This window comes from Agelaius phoeniceus, chromosome 1, assembly GCF_051311805.1.
Source record: "Agelaius phoeniceus isolate bAgePho1 chromosome 1, bAgePho1.hap1, whole genome shotgun sequence".
NCBI lineage: Eukaryota > Metazoa > Chordata > Aves > Passeriformes > Icteridae > Agelaius > Agelaius phoeniceus.
The window spans coordinates 100,023,761-100,041,820 of NC_135265.1; the positions used below are offsets into that span (position 1 = coordinate 100,023,761).

Sequence of the window (18,060 nt, forward strand, 5' to 3'; positions counted from 1 at the left end):
GGTGGGTCAGAGTAATTCAGGTGACTTGCTTTCTCTAGACACAGGAATGGGTTACAATGCATTAGTTAGAGAAGCAAATTAGTCTAAATTTTTTCTTCTACTATTTGCAGAGAGAGAGGTATTTAAACTAGATTCTGAAAACTGTAGTGGAAAACTCTTGCCTGGGTTATAATCATAACACATGCCTCTAAAGTAAACCTACATTAGCACAATTCAATGTGGTAATTAAGATAGAAAAAGACAGTACTAAGCTGCATGGCCTATCAGATTCCTTGGGGAGAAAAAAAAGACTGACGTGACTTGAAATGTGTCCAAAGGGTTTAGTTAGCCTCCAATTAGCTGCAAACTTCCTCTATTAAAATGCATAACAAATACCAGACTACATGTCCCTGAACCCTTCATTATTTAAGTCCTAATTTCAGATGGTTCTTTTATTATACCATATATCCCAAAAGCTAGCATTGACTTTTAATTACACTATACAATCATTGCTGTCAGGTGATAACTTGGAAGGACAGAAGACTCCAGGGCACCTCTGGGTGAACCACAAGAGCTCAGCTCTTAACCAAAAGCAAACAACAGAACAAAGGCAAACATTCTAGGAACAATCTACAATAAAATGAAGGCCAAATGGTCATTTCTCCTTAACCTTGCATTTTATACTTGCCATGAGAGCGAGAGTCTATTTAGGCAGAAAGACAGAAGTATAGGAACTGAGAAGGTGAAGTGGAACAGAATATGAATTGTTCTCAACTCCTGGCACTCCCTCCACTTCAAAAGGACATACACATTTCTTTTTTTCCTGCATCCTCTTACTGACCTCTTATAAAAAGGTCCTGCTGGGGGTTGTTTGCTGAAGACTTCCATACTGTGCCAATATAATTAATATACTGGAGATGGGGAGGTAGCGCATTAGGCAGATTTTAATTTCTGTCTTTGTGTATGTTTTGATGCAGTTTAGTGTCTCCTGGCCATTGTCCATTGTCATTTTGTCTGTGTGAGACTTTGAAGGTGGGTGGAAACAGTTGATTAGATTTTGAAATTCAGAGATTCTCATATGTCCTTAGCATTGCTGGGTGATGGTAACTGCTTGCCAAATTAGTAGGACGTAAAACTGCCAGGGAGAAAGCCACAGTCTTAAGAGCACAGAGCAAGAGAGATGGGTGTGGCTGCCACACTTCTTTAGAAGGGAGAGGCCTGCCATCAGGAAAAACAGAGCTGGGAGAGGATTTACATGGGCATTATAACTAGCTGAGAAGTATTACACTACCACTTTTTTTTATTATTCTTAATTTACTGTCTACATTTATGGGAAAAATATGGATAGAAGAGATTCTTTATCTTTTGAGCTTGGTTTTATAGTTTTTTTTTCATGGGGAAAACAAAACAGAGCAGCTGGTGCACAGTCACAGAATCGTGGAATCATAGAATGACAGTTTCACAGAAAGGCTTGGTTGGAAGTGACCATAAAGACGACCTCATTCCAACCCCCCATCATGGGGAGGGACACTTTTTACTAGACCAGGTCCCTCAGAGCCCAATCCAGCCTGGCTTTAAACGTTTCCAGGGATGGGGCAACCTCATCTTCTCTGTTCCCCTGTCTTACCACACTCACAGTAAATAATTTCTTCCAAATATCCAATCTAAACCTACTGTCCTTCAGTTTGAAGGCATTTACCCTAGTCCTGTCACTACATGCTTTTGTAAATAGTCTCTATCCATCTTTCTTGTAGGCGCCCTTCAGGTACTGGAAAGGCACAATTAGGTCACTCTGAAGCCTTCTCTTTTCCAGGCTGAACAATTCCAATTGTCTCAGCATTTCCTCACAGGAGACAAATTCCATCCCTTTAATCATCTTGGTGTCCGTCCTCTGGACTCTCTCCAATGGGTCAATGGCCAAATGTCCGCCATGGGAATCTGGAATGCATAGTATTCAGCTGAAGTTCTCTTTTTTTGTTTTCTGTCCCTCAGTATAACTTGTGTGAGCAAGTCACACAAGTAAGAATTGTATAGAAAACTTTTATTACATTAACACATGCTTTGTGGATTTGTGAAGAATTATCTTGTTAATTGTACATAAATATCTTCTCAAAATCTAGTACTTCATGCTTAAATTGAAAAATCATGCAAACATGCAAATCTTTTTTTTTTCCTTAAATGTTTTCAAAACAAAATCCACATCTTGTAAGAAAAATAATATTGTTAAATTAATATTGTTTTCTGCTACAGCTTCTCTTTCCTCACTTTAAAATGGCTACAGTTGAGAAGTTCAGAATCTAGACTGGTGCAGCCTTCAAATAACTTTTTTCCTCCCACTTTGCTTAATAATTTCCTGGCAAATTTAGTTCTGTTGTGATTCAGTTATGAAGGACACATTTTAAATAGCAAATACTAATTTATCAAGGGGAAAGAAACCTGAAAATGTAATAACAAACAGTCAGTACAATGGTAGTTTAAAGGATGCTGAAATCTCAATTCAGTACAGCTACTGCTAAGTGCAGGTTCTATTCCTGTGCTGAATTTGGCCATGAAACATGCGATAAAAATAGAAGGGTCAGAGGAAGCTATAAAGCAACAACATGAGATCATTCAAAGCTTATGCAGCCCTTTAGAAGTCCTAGTCTGAAATGTCTAATCATCTGAAATCATTACCATTTAGGGCATTTTTTGAATACTCAGAGGTAATGAAATGTCAGATGCAAGCTTAAAAAGGAGATGCCAAGTTAAGGTGCAGGAAGTTACTAAGGGAGTGAGAAGCTGAATAAATACCATTATGCATTGCTGAAATATAATTACTCATGGTTTTTAAGGTTAATATTCTCCTTTCCAGATAAGATGAACAGGAATGAGTTGAACTTAAGCTTAAGGTAAAAGTCAGTCACTGAATAATATTGCTTTTCTTATAGTGGAAGTTCAGTATGAAATGTTTATTAATCACTCCATTAACCCAGAGCAGACAGGTAAAAATCAACAGAATGTATACACCACTGCCTTCTGTTTGCCAATTAACAATTCAATTGTGGTTGATCTATTAGTAGGGAGAAGAGTAAATTTTTAAAACTGCTTAAAACAATGTATCTAGGCCAAGCTTTGGGAGGCAGGCATGAATCAGAAGTATGAAGAGAGTGATCTCTTTAACTGCAGAACCAGCTTTCCCACAAATAAACTGGCTTTAGCTATGCAGACAGGCAAAGTAGTTCTGGCTACACTGGCCCTCAAAGCCACATTGTCTTCTGTTAGTAGTGTTGGTGATTAAATTAATGTGAAGTTCAAGGTAAGAATTTTTATGTTTGAAATAATTCAGAGTAAAAAATACCAACAGAGCAGTTGGATGAGCTGCTCACCTGCCTTGGCTTGATAGAGCCAGACTGCATTGTCAGATGCATGGAGCACCCTTTAAAATCTTCAGAGTTCAACCTATAAACCCATCTAATCATATATTCTGTTGAACAATTGATTCAATTCACCAAGAACAATTGATTGGTGAATCTGATTGAAAAATGGGCTTGTATCTTCAACTGACTAGCCTCTCCTTTTCAAAGGTTTTCTCTAGAAGCCTGATTTGATTTGTGTTACTTTTTCCCTCAATAAATGATTATGTATAATTAAGTAATAATTAGAAGCCCTACATTCAGTATAAAACAAATGTTCTTATACCATACCTTTTTTTTATTAGGTTTTTCTCTTCAGATGTATTTTGTGCTTCATAACTGATATTCACATTCTTGGTATAATTAATCATACAGATGAAAAGAAAAGAAAAGAGATAAAAAAGAAAAATAAGAGGTTCCAAGAGCTTAACATAAGTTCCTGGAGTTCCCTAATCCTTCATCCAAGCATGGACTTCTCGATAAAACATAGTATAAAGAGCTATGAGGGGTTACTTTGTACTGGTCCTTATGGGTATTCCACTAAATGAATAATGCAGTGGACAATTCCTAACAGCATCCTTCCTGATGTCTGAAGTCTGCTTGATGTCTGAGGTCTGCTCTCCTCATGTCCAGATGTGAAGTTTTGGTGGCACTTTTCCTCCTGTCAACAGAGATCTGTTTGTGGTTGCTCTGACCAATGGCCTCAATTCTCCACTTGTGGGAACCTCTCTGTTAAGAAGCAACAAATCAAAGAGGGCATCTTCCCTTGTTGGCTCCCTCAGTACTTCTATTACTTTGGCTCTGCTCATTTGCTTGCCATCTTGCAAATTGTTTGCTGAATTATTTGTTCCAGGTTCTTCTGAGGAGTTGAAATAACTGGAGTGGTTGCCAATTCTGACTTTATTTTGGTCCTAATTCCATGACCTCTTTAAAGAAAGATGTGATGTTTGCATCCCATGATTTTTCAAAAATAATCACAAATGTTTCTGAGATTTCTTCAATTGAACAGCAGGGCTTGGAGAAATAAAAAATCTGAAACATCTGAAAAAAATCAGGAAAAGGACATAAAAATTAAAGAGTTAATGCAGTACCCTCCTAAAGCAGGACATTCTGGCAGATGTAAAGCTCTAATTAAGAATTGCAATTTTAAATTTCAACTGTTATAAATTTCAAGTATTAACTAAAGTGCTTTATAAAGGAATTTAAAATGCCAATGGAAAGAGCATTTCACTCTCCCTTAGGCATTTCCCATGGTGCAAGGGCATATACATAAAAACCAGAGATGGAAAACAACAGCTTTGCTTTTACCAAGTTTAAGAACATATCTATATTATTACATTTTTAATAAATACATTATGCATTTTAACTCTTTATCGTTCATAACCTAGAGATTCTGTTCATCAGTATAAGCTAGTTTTGCTGGAAAAATGCAATCTTTATCCTTATTTTGGAAATATTTCTACATCATTTTATTCCTTATATAGTTCTATTACTCCTCTTTTTGAACCTTAGAAATAAATCTGAGAAGTGAATATATTCAAACTTCATTCAGCAGTTGGAACACATTTCAGTGAATTTGCTTGTTTATTGACCACCTAGTAATATGAGTGCAGCTAATGGTCCTTCAAAACTATTTTGTGCTTAGTGATTAGCCATTTTTGCTAACACAACAGGAAAGACTTTCAAGGTGGCTGGATTTTCAAGGTTTAGATTATTGCTGCTGTTGAATACTGGACTCCTTTTATGCATCTCAAGCTGGACATGCAAGAATTGACTTGACAATTTCCTTTTATGCTATCTGATTTTAAACTGAAAGAGGACAATTGTGAATGCAAATGCCAACCAATGGGGTGCCGACCTCATGAGGGTGGTATGATTGGTAACTAACACAATTTTTCCCATCTGCATCAGCTTTGTGTACCACACAGCTGAAATAGGTTCATCTTCTTGGAAAGCAATTTAAAAGTTTCCTCCATAAGGTAATCATATTACCATATTTATTTGCTGCTGTGTTTTCCCTGCCTCATTTGCCTAACTCACATCTATTAAAGCTGGTGATGCTAGGGGAAAAAAAAGTGAAAAAAGGAACAAAAGGGGACAAAGCAGGAAAACAACCACTATGACATTTTTGCTTTCTTTCATCAAACCTTCTATATTGGGAGTCAAGATTTATTTTGCTGAATGAATTTTGGTGTAATTTGATGCATCCTTAATCCCAGAACACTTATCTGAATTGGTATTATGGACTAGAAAACGGATTTTTCTCCTCTTAGCCAAGTGAACCACAAGAAGAATAATAATTCTACAGCCTTAAAGGCAATGTCTGAAGAAAAACAAACAGCAGAAAGTAATCATGGAAGGGGCAAAAGGAGATCAGGCATTCTGCTAAGGAGGAAGCAGCCTTCAATTAAATATCTATTAATTGGTAATGAATGCCAAATAACATTAAATAAGCATCTAACAGAATATTAATCACATACTTAAGGGATAATTGCAGTATATTAACAATTAATGGCCCTTTAAGAAACTAGATATACTATGGGACGCAGTAAGTGTTAATTGAAAGCTATTTCAGGAACTTTATTTTGCTTTTCTTAATTGGACAGTGACACAATCTATTGTTTCTGTCCTTACGCTCTCAAGTTTGCCATTGCTTCTATGCTACAGAATGCAGCAGCAGAATTCAACCAGTTGTGCTCCAAGAAAAAAAAATCAAGTATTTTTCCTATATATGGCCTGCCATAATCCTTATAGACAGCACATGTGCTTCTTGTCCAATAACTTTAGTTCACTCTACAGGATAATGACAGTTTAAGGGTTACTCTATGTTTAAACCTGTCTTCCAGCAATTTTTCACCAGAGCTACATCATTCCCCAAGAATGAAACTGGAATGCACTTGCAATAACCTGCAAGTCCCGCTCTTGATCAGAAACACTAAAAGAAGAAAATAATAGAAAATTTTAAAAAAATACAGAAAGGAAAAAACAATAAAACAGTGTTTAAAGCAAAGCAGTGTAAAGAATGGAAAAGAAAGTGTAGGGGAAACAAAATGGAGATTCAATAAAAATAAAGTACATTAAGCAATTTTTCAGTTTTCTCTAAGTTAATGAGACTCAAGTCAGAAATGCTCTCCTGTCAAGACATAAAATTTGGTGGGGAATTTTTGGAAGTCTCTTTCCTCTCAGACCAGGGTGTCACAAACACAAACAGTTCTCATTGTGATGCCTCTCCAGGGATTTGTGTCACATCCAGTGTGACAGACTGGTGCTGCCATCAAAAGAAGTTGCCTCATTTATCCCCTTGGACCCTTTTTCTCATCCTCTCACTGTGGATTTCTGTGTACCAGCAAAACTGTTCATGTAATTAGGGTACTGAACAGATTGGACACCTGATCCAGATCAAATAGCATGAGAGGAAAATTAGGTCTAACTCAGGTCATTCCCCCAGTGAAATTTAAAAACGTCCCAAAGGTTCTTCATCTAATGTGGCATGACAAGATTTTTCTAGGGACAGACTGAAGCTCAGGCTTCAGGTTAAACATCCAGTGTTTACCAATGATTGCAAAGAAATAGTTGGTATTACACCAGCTGTCTGTAGCAGGGCAGGGCGCTGCCTCACCCAGCACAACCTGGCCTGCCCCACCTCTCACCAGGCGCACACGAGCAGGCATTCCAAACACTCCAGAAATGGCTAGACACACTAAACTTACCCAGTTTCTGACACAACAGAAACTTAGGAACTCATCCGTGTGAGAAATTTTTGTTTCTCTGTGTTATTCTGATGACTGTCACATTTTTACTTCAGTCAAGAAGATTAACATATGGCTGAGAAGCCCTACCAATGATGCTTAACTGCAGCACAGTGGCTCCATAAAGCCAGTAGTGGTGAATAATTCCATACGACAACAACAAAAAATCTCAGGGTCGAGCAGGGTAGCAAATTCATAAATGTCCCCCAGATCAATGTCAATTTTATTCTGCCAAGATTGCATGTGACCCCAAAGAGTCTGTCCCACAGCTGAACTGAAGTTGTTCTTTGTACCGTTTCTAAAAAATTTTGAATTGAACTGTTTCGTCTTTTTTCTTTCTCAAAGTCTGATTTTTGCTATGTTCTATAGGCCAAAGCTTTTGCTGCTTACAGTAGAATAGGAACTAGTGGCAAGTGGCATGATGTGGAGACTCCAGCCACTGCAATATCCAGAGTAATTTGTGTTAAACCTCTTGTTGTGATTTAGAAATGGTATTCTCTGAATTAGTACTCCCTCTAAAAAGACCACACACCACTCCCCTCCCTTCTCCAATGGGTGTCATAAAAGACAAAGAACACAAAGTGAAATAACAATTTATTGGAAACAACAGTGGGATAAGAAAATGAAAAGAAATAATAGTAAAAACAAAAGATATAAAACTATTTACATAGAATCATCCCAACAATAAAAAAATACTGGACTGCTCTACCCACCAAGTTACTAAACTGTAAGGAATGTCCTTCTCCTGGGAAGTAAGAGAGTTCCTTTCCACATCAAACAACTGTAGGGTTTTGGCCATGCCCTCTCCCAGCTATTGCAAAAGATTTACAGTGCTCCAAGCTCTGTATCTCCAACACTGGCATCACTTCTTGCACTGAAAATAGATTTAAGGACAGAAGGCCCCCAAATGCACTGACTTCCAGGGTGTGATCTTAATCACTCTTTATTCTGACAGTCTGATTAAAAATAAAAAATAATTTACTTTCCAACAAAGAAATAAATAAGCATTAAATTCACCTTATTCTCCAGCTCGAGATTTCTGCATCACAAAAAATCCCAGCAGTGCCCTTTGATATTCAGAGATGATTAGTCCAGCTGCAGACAGCTGCGCCTCACAAATCTACTCAACATTTAACTCTGGCACAGGCTGCATAATCTGGGTGAGGAGCTTCACAACTCACTGCTAGCCAAGCTTTAGCCAGTGGAGATTCAGTAGTAGCTCCAGTGAGAGAGCAGATGGACAATGAGGGCTCTGAGCCTTCATTAGCATTGCTTAAGCCCAAAGACAGTTTTAGACAGCTGCACCTGACCTGCCTACCCTTTTCCATCTGAAATCTTCTCACGTCCCTTGTGCTTGCTGCCTGGACAAGGATTATCTCTTCTCTCATGGGGACTGTCTGATATTCTTTTGTTCCCATCCAATTTATGCTTTTCCTTTATTCAGTCAAGTTTAGTTATTTTCCTCATCTGTACCCTCTAGAAGACAGGGAGAAGGACAGATTCCAATGGAGTGGAGAGCCATTGCTTAGAGTTCCTGAAACCAGGGTTTTCCAGAAAAGTCAATTCCATTCCATGGGTTGAAATTGAGAGATTGTATAATAGAACTATGAGGATATCATATATTCTCTGTGTGTTTTGAGGAAAAGTACCATTTTCATATTCTTTGGGCAGTAAAATCTGAAAAATCTTTTCTGTAAAAAACCTGGAATTTTAAAACTGTAGTTTTAGAAGTATTTATGTCTGCTTGAATGTGAAAAACATAGTCGAAGGGACTGCAGAAGACATGTTTGTTGACTTTTTTACAGGCATTATCCTGCAAAATATGAATAAAGGCCATTTCCCTGAGTTTGTTTTTTGACAACTAGAGTAAAGGTGAATTATTCTGGTTGAGGATTTTCACAGAAAATGCAATGGGCAGTTCTCTTCACTTACATATGGAAAACACTCTGAACCAAGTAACTGGATTATGATTCAGTCATGAACAGAAAACAAAGACTTATAATGGTTTTCTGATACTCCCTCAGTAGTGAAGCACCTCAGTCACCTCATAGTCCAATCTTACAATGCCTGTAGAATATCAGGAGACATCTACTGTCTGAGGAATGAACACATAACAGTAGATGTTAGATGATCATGCTTTAGCATTATCGGTTTTCTATTCCACTTGTCTCTTTTACATTTTGCAGTAATATATCACAGGCTCATGTATTAAAAAAGTCTCCAAGGACATTTTATTCTCTAAGGTAACTGCAGGACGTTTAAAGCTTTTGCCTACAAATTTAAATATAGTATGTTAAGATAATAACAAAGGAAATGTCTCTTCTTACAGGACTTCTGCTGCTGCTGTTAAATGTTGTAGAGAGAGTTTTAGGATAAAGGGCTGTTGTTCTAAGTGTCCTTGAAAATAAACCCTAAAACTGTACAACCCTCATTAAAAACAACTAGGATTATCAAGCTTAGTGCTATCACAAACAAATCAGGAGGATTAATACTGATTTATCATTAGCATCTTCCTTTAAAAAAAAAATAAACAAGTAGTGCCTTCAGAACACAAAATGTCATTTTTGGGTCAAACTCTGATGGGACAGAGAACATGGATTTTGAACTCCTAGACACGAATATAGCTTGATAATATATATATGTATAAAACTTTTATGTATGACTTTTATGATTTTGACTGACCACTGTTTCCACTGTTTACTTATTTACTCAGCACTGACTGTATCCTTGACCTTGCACAACATGCAGATATCAAAACAATCCATTCCCTACAGGCTTTACAATTTGGAAGACAAACATGAATGAAGAGACCTAGGAAACCCAGAGGGTAAGTACTCTGTAAATGATAGGGTTTTTGTTTTGTATTGTTGATTTTGCTTTTTATTGTGTTCCCGACACAGAGATAGGAAACACTAAAAGTCTGTAGAGCCCTCTAAAAGTAGGTGACAAGAAATATTAGATGTGCCTTGTTTTGAATACAGAGGGTAAAGTTCCTCAGTGGTCCCACACCATGCTTTTCAGAAGAAAGAAAAAAGTTGATAATGATGCCTGTTTTATTTGTAAGATGAACATTTTCTACAATCCATGCAGCAATATAAATGTTATGTTCTTGGAAAATAAAAAAATTATTTTGCAAAATTCTTAAAACTATATTGACAGTTACAGACCAACTGGTATGTCCTATCATATGGGAATTTTATCTGCCACAGAGAAAGAGAAGGATTGAGAGAGAGAACATAGACCAAAACTTGGTGCTGAGAAATTGCCATATAAGCTTCAGCAGTGATTGTGAATAATTTTGCTTACTCCAGTTATTTTTTGCAAGAGAAATATTACATACATTATCTTTCACATTTTTTCTTGTTGCTGACAATTGCCAAAGATTCCATTTTCCATTGATCTCTCTAGTCTTTTTTTCTACAATGAGTAACATTTCAATTTCCAAATCATGTGCTCTCAAATTACACTTTGCAAATGCAATGAAGTAGCAAATTATACTGGCAAAATACCTGATTGTGCACACTCTGGACATAAATATAGATTTGTCTGTACATTTTAACTAACTTTATTATCCAGTTCTGTTTAGCTCTAACTAGATAATCAGAAAAATTACACTGAAATCAAAGGGATGACTATAATTCACCGAGGTGGAATGCCATGTACTTTATCTGATAATTTTAATTTTGAATATTATGTCTGTACCTGGTTCCAGCTCCTAAGACTTACCACATCTTTCTTTTTGCCCATAAGAGTATTCTCTCTGTTTCCTCTAGACAAGATGATTTCTTCTTCCCCCCATACCCCTGCACTCCAGCTACTTCTCTAATCTATTTTTAGAAATTCCATTTAGTAAATGTAACTTCTAAGGATAAATTTAAGTGAAAGCAGATATTAAAGTAGATCTTTGACTGTAATATTTTTGTTAAAATGTTTATTTTTCCTAAAGACTGAAGATAAACTATAAATTAGTGGCAATGTAAATTATACCTATGCACACTAGAAAAATAATCTGTGTTTCTACTAGAAAAAAATCTAAAGTCAATCAGCATTATCAGCCAGGTGCTAGGCAAAGAAACCCACATGAAAGCATGTGGATTTTCAAGACAATTCCTCCTTTTCTGCTTCTTCATTACTCTGAGAGAAAGGTAGAAATCTGGTGCAAACATTATGTCTGCATAGCTGCAAATGTTGCTTTACAGCAATGGAATCTTATCTTGCTTTAGAACTTCAAGGCATTATTCAATGTGCATGTTTTCAGACTACAGTAAGGTGCTCTAAATGAAAATTTTCTCTCTTAACTCACCACACAGACTCTGCAGACTTTATCAGAAAACAATGTTACTGAGTCTCAAAACCATTCTTAAAAGTTTTACAGTTGTGCATACATGCAAATTTGTGTGCCTAGGACAAATGAAATACCCATTTAAATAGAAGAGGGGAGAAGAGCAGTCCTTATATCATAGTGCCTTACCTTCAAAATAAGCTTGTCATTGACATTAAAATTTCAGTAGAAAATATTTAGGGGCAAGCCTGTGACTGATGTCATTCATTTCCTATGAAACTTTGATGAAAGCTTCCTTAAGGCAGAAAGTTGACTGTCTTTTCCTGTTATGGATATAAGCAAGAAGAGAAAAAGTACACACATACAGAGACAAATTTATGAAATGTATTTAACTGTAGTAAACTACTATAGAAAGAAATTGTGTCTGAAGATTCAAAAGATTCAACATTTCCTGTGATCAGCTAAATTTAATACAAGCGACCAGATGCTTATTAATAAATGAAGGCCTTCTCATGGGACTTGAAGGGCAGTGATATTTTATCCAAATACATGTGCTTATTCTTTCTGAACAATAAGTGCTGAGAGGAACTAAACATATCTGCTGGTCAACTTGATTGGAGCCTAAGGCATTTCAAAAGCGATACAGAAAAGAAAAATAGAAATGGATAACAGGATGGCAGTCAGAAAAACATCAATTCACCTGAATCAGAACAAATTGTGTATACTCTGCTGACCTACTTTTAGGACTTCTGTCTTCATTTTCCTAACATTTAACTTGAGACACCAAAAAGAGCCTGAAAATGCAGAAGCTTTGGCTGTGCTCTCTGTTGCCATTTTTCCACCAATTCTTGAGACTTCTTAAGAGCTCTCTGAGCTCTTTGTTCATTGGCAACAATATTGGCAAGCAAAACACCAGAAAACTCAAGACTTTATTTGCTTTGGTTTTAATGTAATTTTAAAGAAAAAATCAGATATGACTGGATAATTAAATACCATTTTTAATCTGAAGAAAGATATTAAGTTAGAGTCTTTTCTTTTACCAGAGACATTCTATAAGCAATGAGCTCAGGCATAGATGTACGTCACACTAGCATTACATGTTATCTATCCAAAAGTATAAATTCATCCCACAGCAGGCATGAGGTAACCTACTGTCACTGAGATGTAGCCAAAACAAAGGCATGACACTTATAAAAGTCCACAAATTAGTATATAATTAATACTAACTTGACTTGAAGATGCATATAAGCATTCTAATATAGTGTAACTAAAAATTGTGTATAAGGGTTTTGTAACATTGTGAATAGTCTATAAACTTGTACCTGAGCATTGTGAGCACCAAAAGAGAGAATAAAGGCTAGAACAGTTAGAACATAGAAAAGATTCACAGAACAAGAAGTTGCCACAGTAACAGACAAGTGCATGGCACTACAAATAGGCAGGCATCCTGCTGAGCACACAAGAGAGGTGGCTGGGAAGACAGATGAAAAGGAGAGGAGCATTATCAAAGCTTTTATGCTAGATGCATAAAAGCACCAAGCCTAAGTGAGAAAACTAACTAAATAAACAAGAGCCACCATGGCCATCAGTTCTAACTACATGGTATCAGATCTCCATATTCACATATAATTTAGTACATAAAAAGTGTTAAGACCAACAGTACTTTAAATATACTGGAGAAGATTGCAAATAGGCAAGCACTAATCATTTGCAAGAGTGTGCAAATTATTGGACAAGTAAAGTTTAAAACTTTAGGCTGTCCTGTTTAGCCTGTCTTCTAAAACTTTCCCCCACAGGGATGTCTGAGTTTTTGCATGCATATAGATGTACATACACTCAATGGCAGCAGAGAGATAAGCTGGCTTTCATTCAAGTGCTTTCTGAGAGTATGCAAAGTGCTTCTCCTTGCCCACCATGTGCAAATTTTGCAGGGGAACACTCTGTTTATTGTATGTACTAGGGAAAGTGTGAAGCAACACTTCACACGAGTGAGGACTAGGGAATTCTTGCAGTGTGGTGACATGCCTCTTAGAGCATTAAAATTCATGAAAAACGGCTTTAAAAAAATCTCCCGTTTCTGCTAAAACAATGTAATCTTACATATAAAATTACAATCCTATTTCTTTCTTCCCTAACCTTGTAATTTCTGAAGCTTCCTTCCCTCCATAGGAGAGGCCTGGTCAGAATTTTGCCCAATCTTTACAGAAATTGCTCATTAAAATGCAGATAGTATGGCTGGGAACTTTCCAACTTCCCATTTCAGAGGGAAAAAACAGAGTTAGCCTTGAAAAGATAAATAGGTGGAAACTGTTTTTCCCTTCATGGTTGGAGAAGACAGGTGAATTCTTATTTATACAGACTTTGAGATGTTTTTTGATGATATACTCTATGATTTGGATTATGATGACAACATGCTTCATAGTTACTGAAGGAAGCCTAACAATAAGCTACAGCAAGTACAGGCAGAAATGCACAAGCACACAGAGACAAATTGAATTGTTGGTGCAATTCCACTCACTTCATTGGGACTACACCAGGAGATGAAATTGTCCTTCAGCATTATTTAAGGTTCACAGAGTGTATTTAAAAGACAATAAATGGATAATGCCCAACTTGGGCACTTTATAACCAAGTTTTCCTCTCTCATGGGGGATGATCCAGAGTCAGTGAAGTGTTATAACCTTTCATTTTTCATTGGTACTAACGTATATCTACGTACCCAAAGTACTCTATATGGGAAAATCAATAAGTGCAATGCTTAGTGATAAATGTTTACAATTTTCTTCTTTGTTGCTACCATGTCCTAATAAAAACACTACCTCAAGAAATTGAGGTTACACTTACAAAAAGGAAAACTCTTAATTCTTTTTAAGTACAAAAGTATGTGTAAAAAATACACTTTCTTGGCTTTAAATATTAGGACATACATGTTTTTTGGAATAACTGACTGACACGGAGAAAAGATGGTTAAACTTCACTTTTTCATTGCCTTTTGAAAGGTGTTAGGATGAGGATTGTGTGCTTAAAGGTGAGAGAAAAAGTTGGCCTGAATTCCATTTCCCCTTTGATTTATGTGTGCAACAAAGCAAGTAGTAAATGTGAATGAATTTAATTGGTTATTCTGCCCCTCTATCTCAAAAAACCTTTCTTGCTGATGAAATATCTCAAAAACTAAATAACCCAGTGTCACCATATATTATGTGAAATGACAGGTTTCATGTTTCAGTTGAGAAGCAAGACAACAGGATATGCATTTACAATGTGACAAAGAATTCTTCTGACTTATGTATATGTCCCTTTTTTAACTTACTCAGTCAATTCACCATTGTACAGACAGGGGATATGCTATGCCAGAGAGAAATAAGTAATTCACTCTATCTCTTTCCCCAGGTGATTTCTTCCAGTTCACAGATTTTCTGTAGAAGCTTTTAATATTTGGGTAAGTGTATGGCTTAGTATTTTTAAGTGAAGTGTAAACAAGGGGAAAAAATGTGGACTGATACAATGAAAACTAAAATTCCTATAGTTACAATCTTTGATCCAATAATTTGTAAAAAAAATTATGTAAAATTATGTAAAGAAAATTATCCTCCCTTTTAAGAACCTGTGATTTTAAAACCATTCACAATAATTCTACCTTTAACACCAGAACATTTTCCTGAAAAATCATTTATCTTATTGTAAAAAAGACAAAGTTAATCTCTTTATTCTCATCCTGACTTTGAAGTAGAGCTTCATCCAGATATTTGTTAATGGAGTGGGAGTATCCAGGACTAGTTTTGGGCCATAGAGACACTCTGAAGTAATCTTGTAGAGAAAAGACTTACTAGGATAAGGCTGCTGATTTCTCTCTCAGAGTAAATACTGTTCCTGAAGAAGGTTTTCTTTTCAAAGTAAAGGTTCATGATTTTTTTTTTTTTATCTTCCCACATGTTATATAGGAATATCTCCATATATCGTGCCACTCTCTCAAACTGGAAAGTTCACTTAGGTAAGGTCTATGATGAAAAGTTGTGTTTGAAAATTTGACATATTGCAGAAATGTGTCCTGTTGCCAAAAAAAAAAAAAGTAATTCAATTATTCTTCTTGCTCATAGATTAAAAAAGCTACTGTAAATGAGAAATAATCATCTACAAAGAAATTTTACCCCTGGTGACATCTTAGATTAATTTTAAGCTTGGTGAAGTAAATATCTTCATCAATATTTATAATGAAAATAATACGCCTTCTGAATGCTGGTAAAAATTTGCAATGATGCAAAAATGTGTGGAATATTAAATATAATGAAAATAATACACTTTCTGAATGCTGGTAAAAATTTGCAATGATGCAAAAATGTGTGGAATATTAAATAATGAGGGGACAAGCTCCGGGTGTAAAATGTGAATTCCTTTGAATAACTGAAGCTCTAATGCGGACAGATACAAGTTCAGACACCAGCAAATAAAAATGTAGACCATAATTGCAAGAAGAGCTTTATTCTGGATTGCAGTGACATTGAGAGGGAATTAAGGATCAAAATATATAACAAAATGAAGAATGAAATAATGTAACTAAAAGGTTGATCATCATCTTGGGATATGGAAGAAAGGAAATAAGAAATATGAGAAAAGTCTGCTTCACAAGTGGCATCAACTGAAATATACTATTATGGAACAGTTCTATATAGTTAAGGTGTTTTCTCTTCAAAGAAAATCTCAAAGTGTTGCCAAGAGTTTTACATGACAACCTTGAAAAAATATTACACAAACAGAAACTGCAAACGTATTTTACAGTGCTACCAGTGAACCTCAGAGTTGGTAAAATCAATTAGTCAGTCAATGTGACTAAGTCCCAGTCTACGGGAAGTTTTTTGAGGAAGTGAATTAGACTTAATGGCCAGTACAAGAAAAAAGATAATTTTGTGGTTGAGGTCTGTAATAAGAAATTTGAGACATCAGCACAGTTAATTGCTAAAAAAGATACCTGGAGATATGCTGAAAATCTTGAGCTGACAGAGATTTCAGAGAACGATGGACAGGATTCTAAAGGCCAGGTTTGATGGGCTCAAACATTTGAGCAATCTGCTCTGGTAGAAGGTGTCCCCAGCCATGGCAAGAGGGCTGGAACAAGATGATATTTAAGGTCCCTTACAACCCAAACCATTTTCTGATTCTATGATTCTAGAATATATATTGTAGATATATAGAGTAGAGGCCTGAAAGATTTTGAGATTTGGTTCTACAGGATGAAGTTACATTAATCAAATAAAACATTCGGGATTAACCTTAAAAAAAATTATGAGGACATACTTGAGTCTCTGGGATGTAGTCTAAGATTTTTCTCCAAGAGTGTGAAAAATCTATCAAACAACAAAGTGATTCCTTCAGGAGATCCCAGCACACAGGTAATGTTTTCATGGAAATTCAATGTAGCACAACCAAAGTGTCTTAGAGTCTCTAAACTAAACCAAAGGAAAATAAGACCTGTGAGGTTTTTGGAGAGAAGGCTATTTGACAGATGAGAAAAAAAGATCACAGGAAATTATTGTTTGGCTTCTGAATTTAACTGCTGTCCTCCTGCACTTACAAAAGTTGTATCCTACACCTGCTATATCATTCTATTTCTGATTATGAAACTTTTCCAGCTCACCACAGACTTTTGTCAACAGTTAATTTATCGCTAACGGCTGAAGTTTCAAAGCTAATTTAAATGGAGCTTTGTATGCCAGATTTTCATTACTATAAGAATTACCAATATAGGTTAAAATAACCTATATATTTTTAGTATTATAAACAAAATCTCTGATCAACTATGTCTTTCTTTTATTCATCAGCATTTAAAAATGAACTTGTTATTCATTATATGATTTTTTTCTTTTGGAGCAGCTACAGGAACAAAGTTTGTCCTTCATTAGTAATGCCTTATTGAGGGTTGCACTACTTCATCCACACAAACTGAGATGATGTGTGGTTGATATCCACATCACTTAGGACTTCCCAAATAGCCTGCAGCTTGCTAAATTGCAAAATTTCCTCCAATCTTTCAAGCAAAACCTTAATAATTTTTATACTATTCTGGTTTATCTCTCTTTTCCCACTTATTAGTGAGTATACTAGGACAGAATTCTTCCTGCCTGTTCCCTGTCGTGTCAACATTCTAGATGACTCTGCAAGTCCTTTCTTAGTGATGAGCTAAAGTTGCAGCATGAAAGGGCAGACGTGTAATTACTAGGGCACCTGAAATCCAGTGGAAACTTTTCTGCCTCTTTCATTTGGGAGGCAAAATAACCAAAGCCAACATCATCCCTCATGCACATTCAGTGACTCAATTATCTCAATGCCTGTGTATTGAGATAATTAATTCACCAATAGACTTTAGCTGTACCTACTTTGTGAAAGGACACACTGGACTACCAGGTTGCAGCAGTGAGAAAAGGGGGAACTGGTAGCTTTTCCTGCTAGACTTCTTTGGATCAGCACTCCAAATATGCTTATGATTTAGAACATGTAATTCCACTTCCATGTTTAAAAAATCAGACTTGGCCCACTACAGAATGAGGCCTTTAACACTTAATGAAAGGATGTGAAAGAACATTCTTTTGTATAACGGAAGATAATACTTATGAACAATCATTGCCTTTCCAAGTCTATAAAACCTATAACTAATGTGCTAAAA

At 36.1% G+C, this 18,060-nt stretch overlaps 1 long non-coding RNA gene across 1 annotated transcript; it reads right to left on the reverse strand.

Annotated features, from left to right (window-relative positions):
• Positions 1–766: 766 nt before the first annotated feature.
• LOC143695943 (uncharacterized) lies at positions 767–11,722 on the reverse strand. The gene is made up of 3 exons (XR_013185418.1): positions 11,592–11,722; positions 3,663–4,412; positions 767–1,917 (listed from the first exon to the last, which is right to left on the reverse strand). It is a non-coding gene; the product is annotated as an uncharacterized LOC143695943 (long non-coding RNA).
• Positions 11,723–18,060: the final 6,338 nt, after the last annotated feature.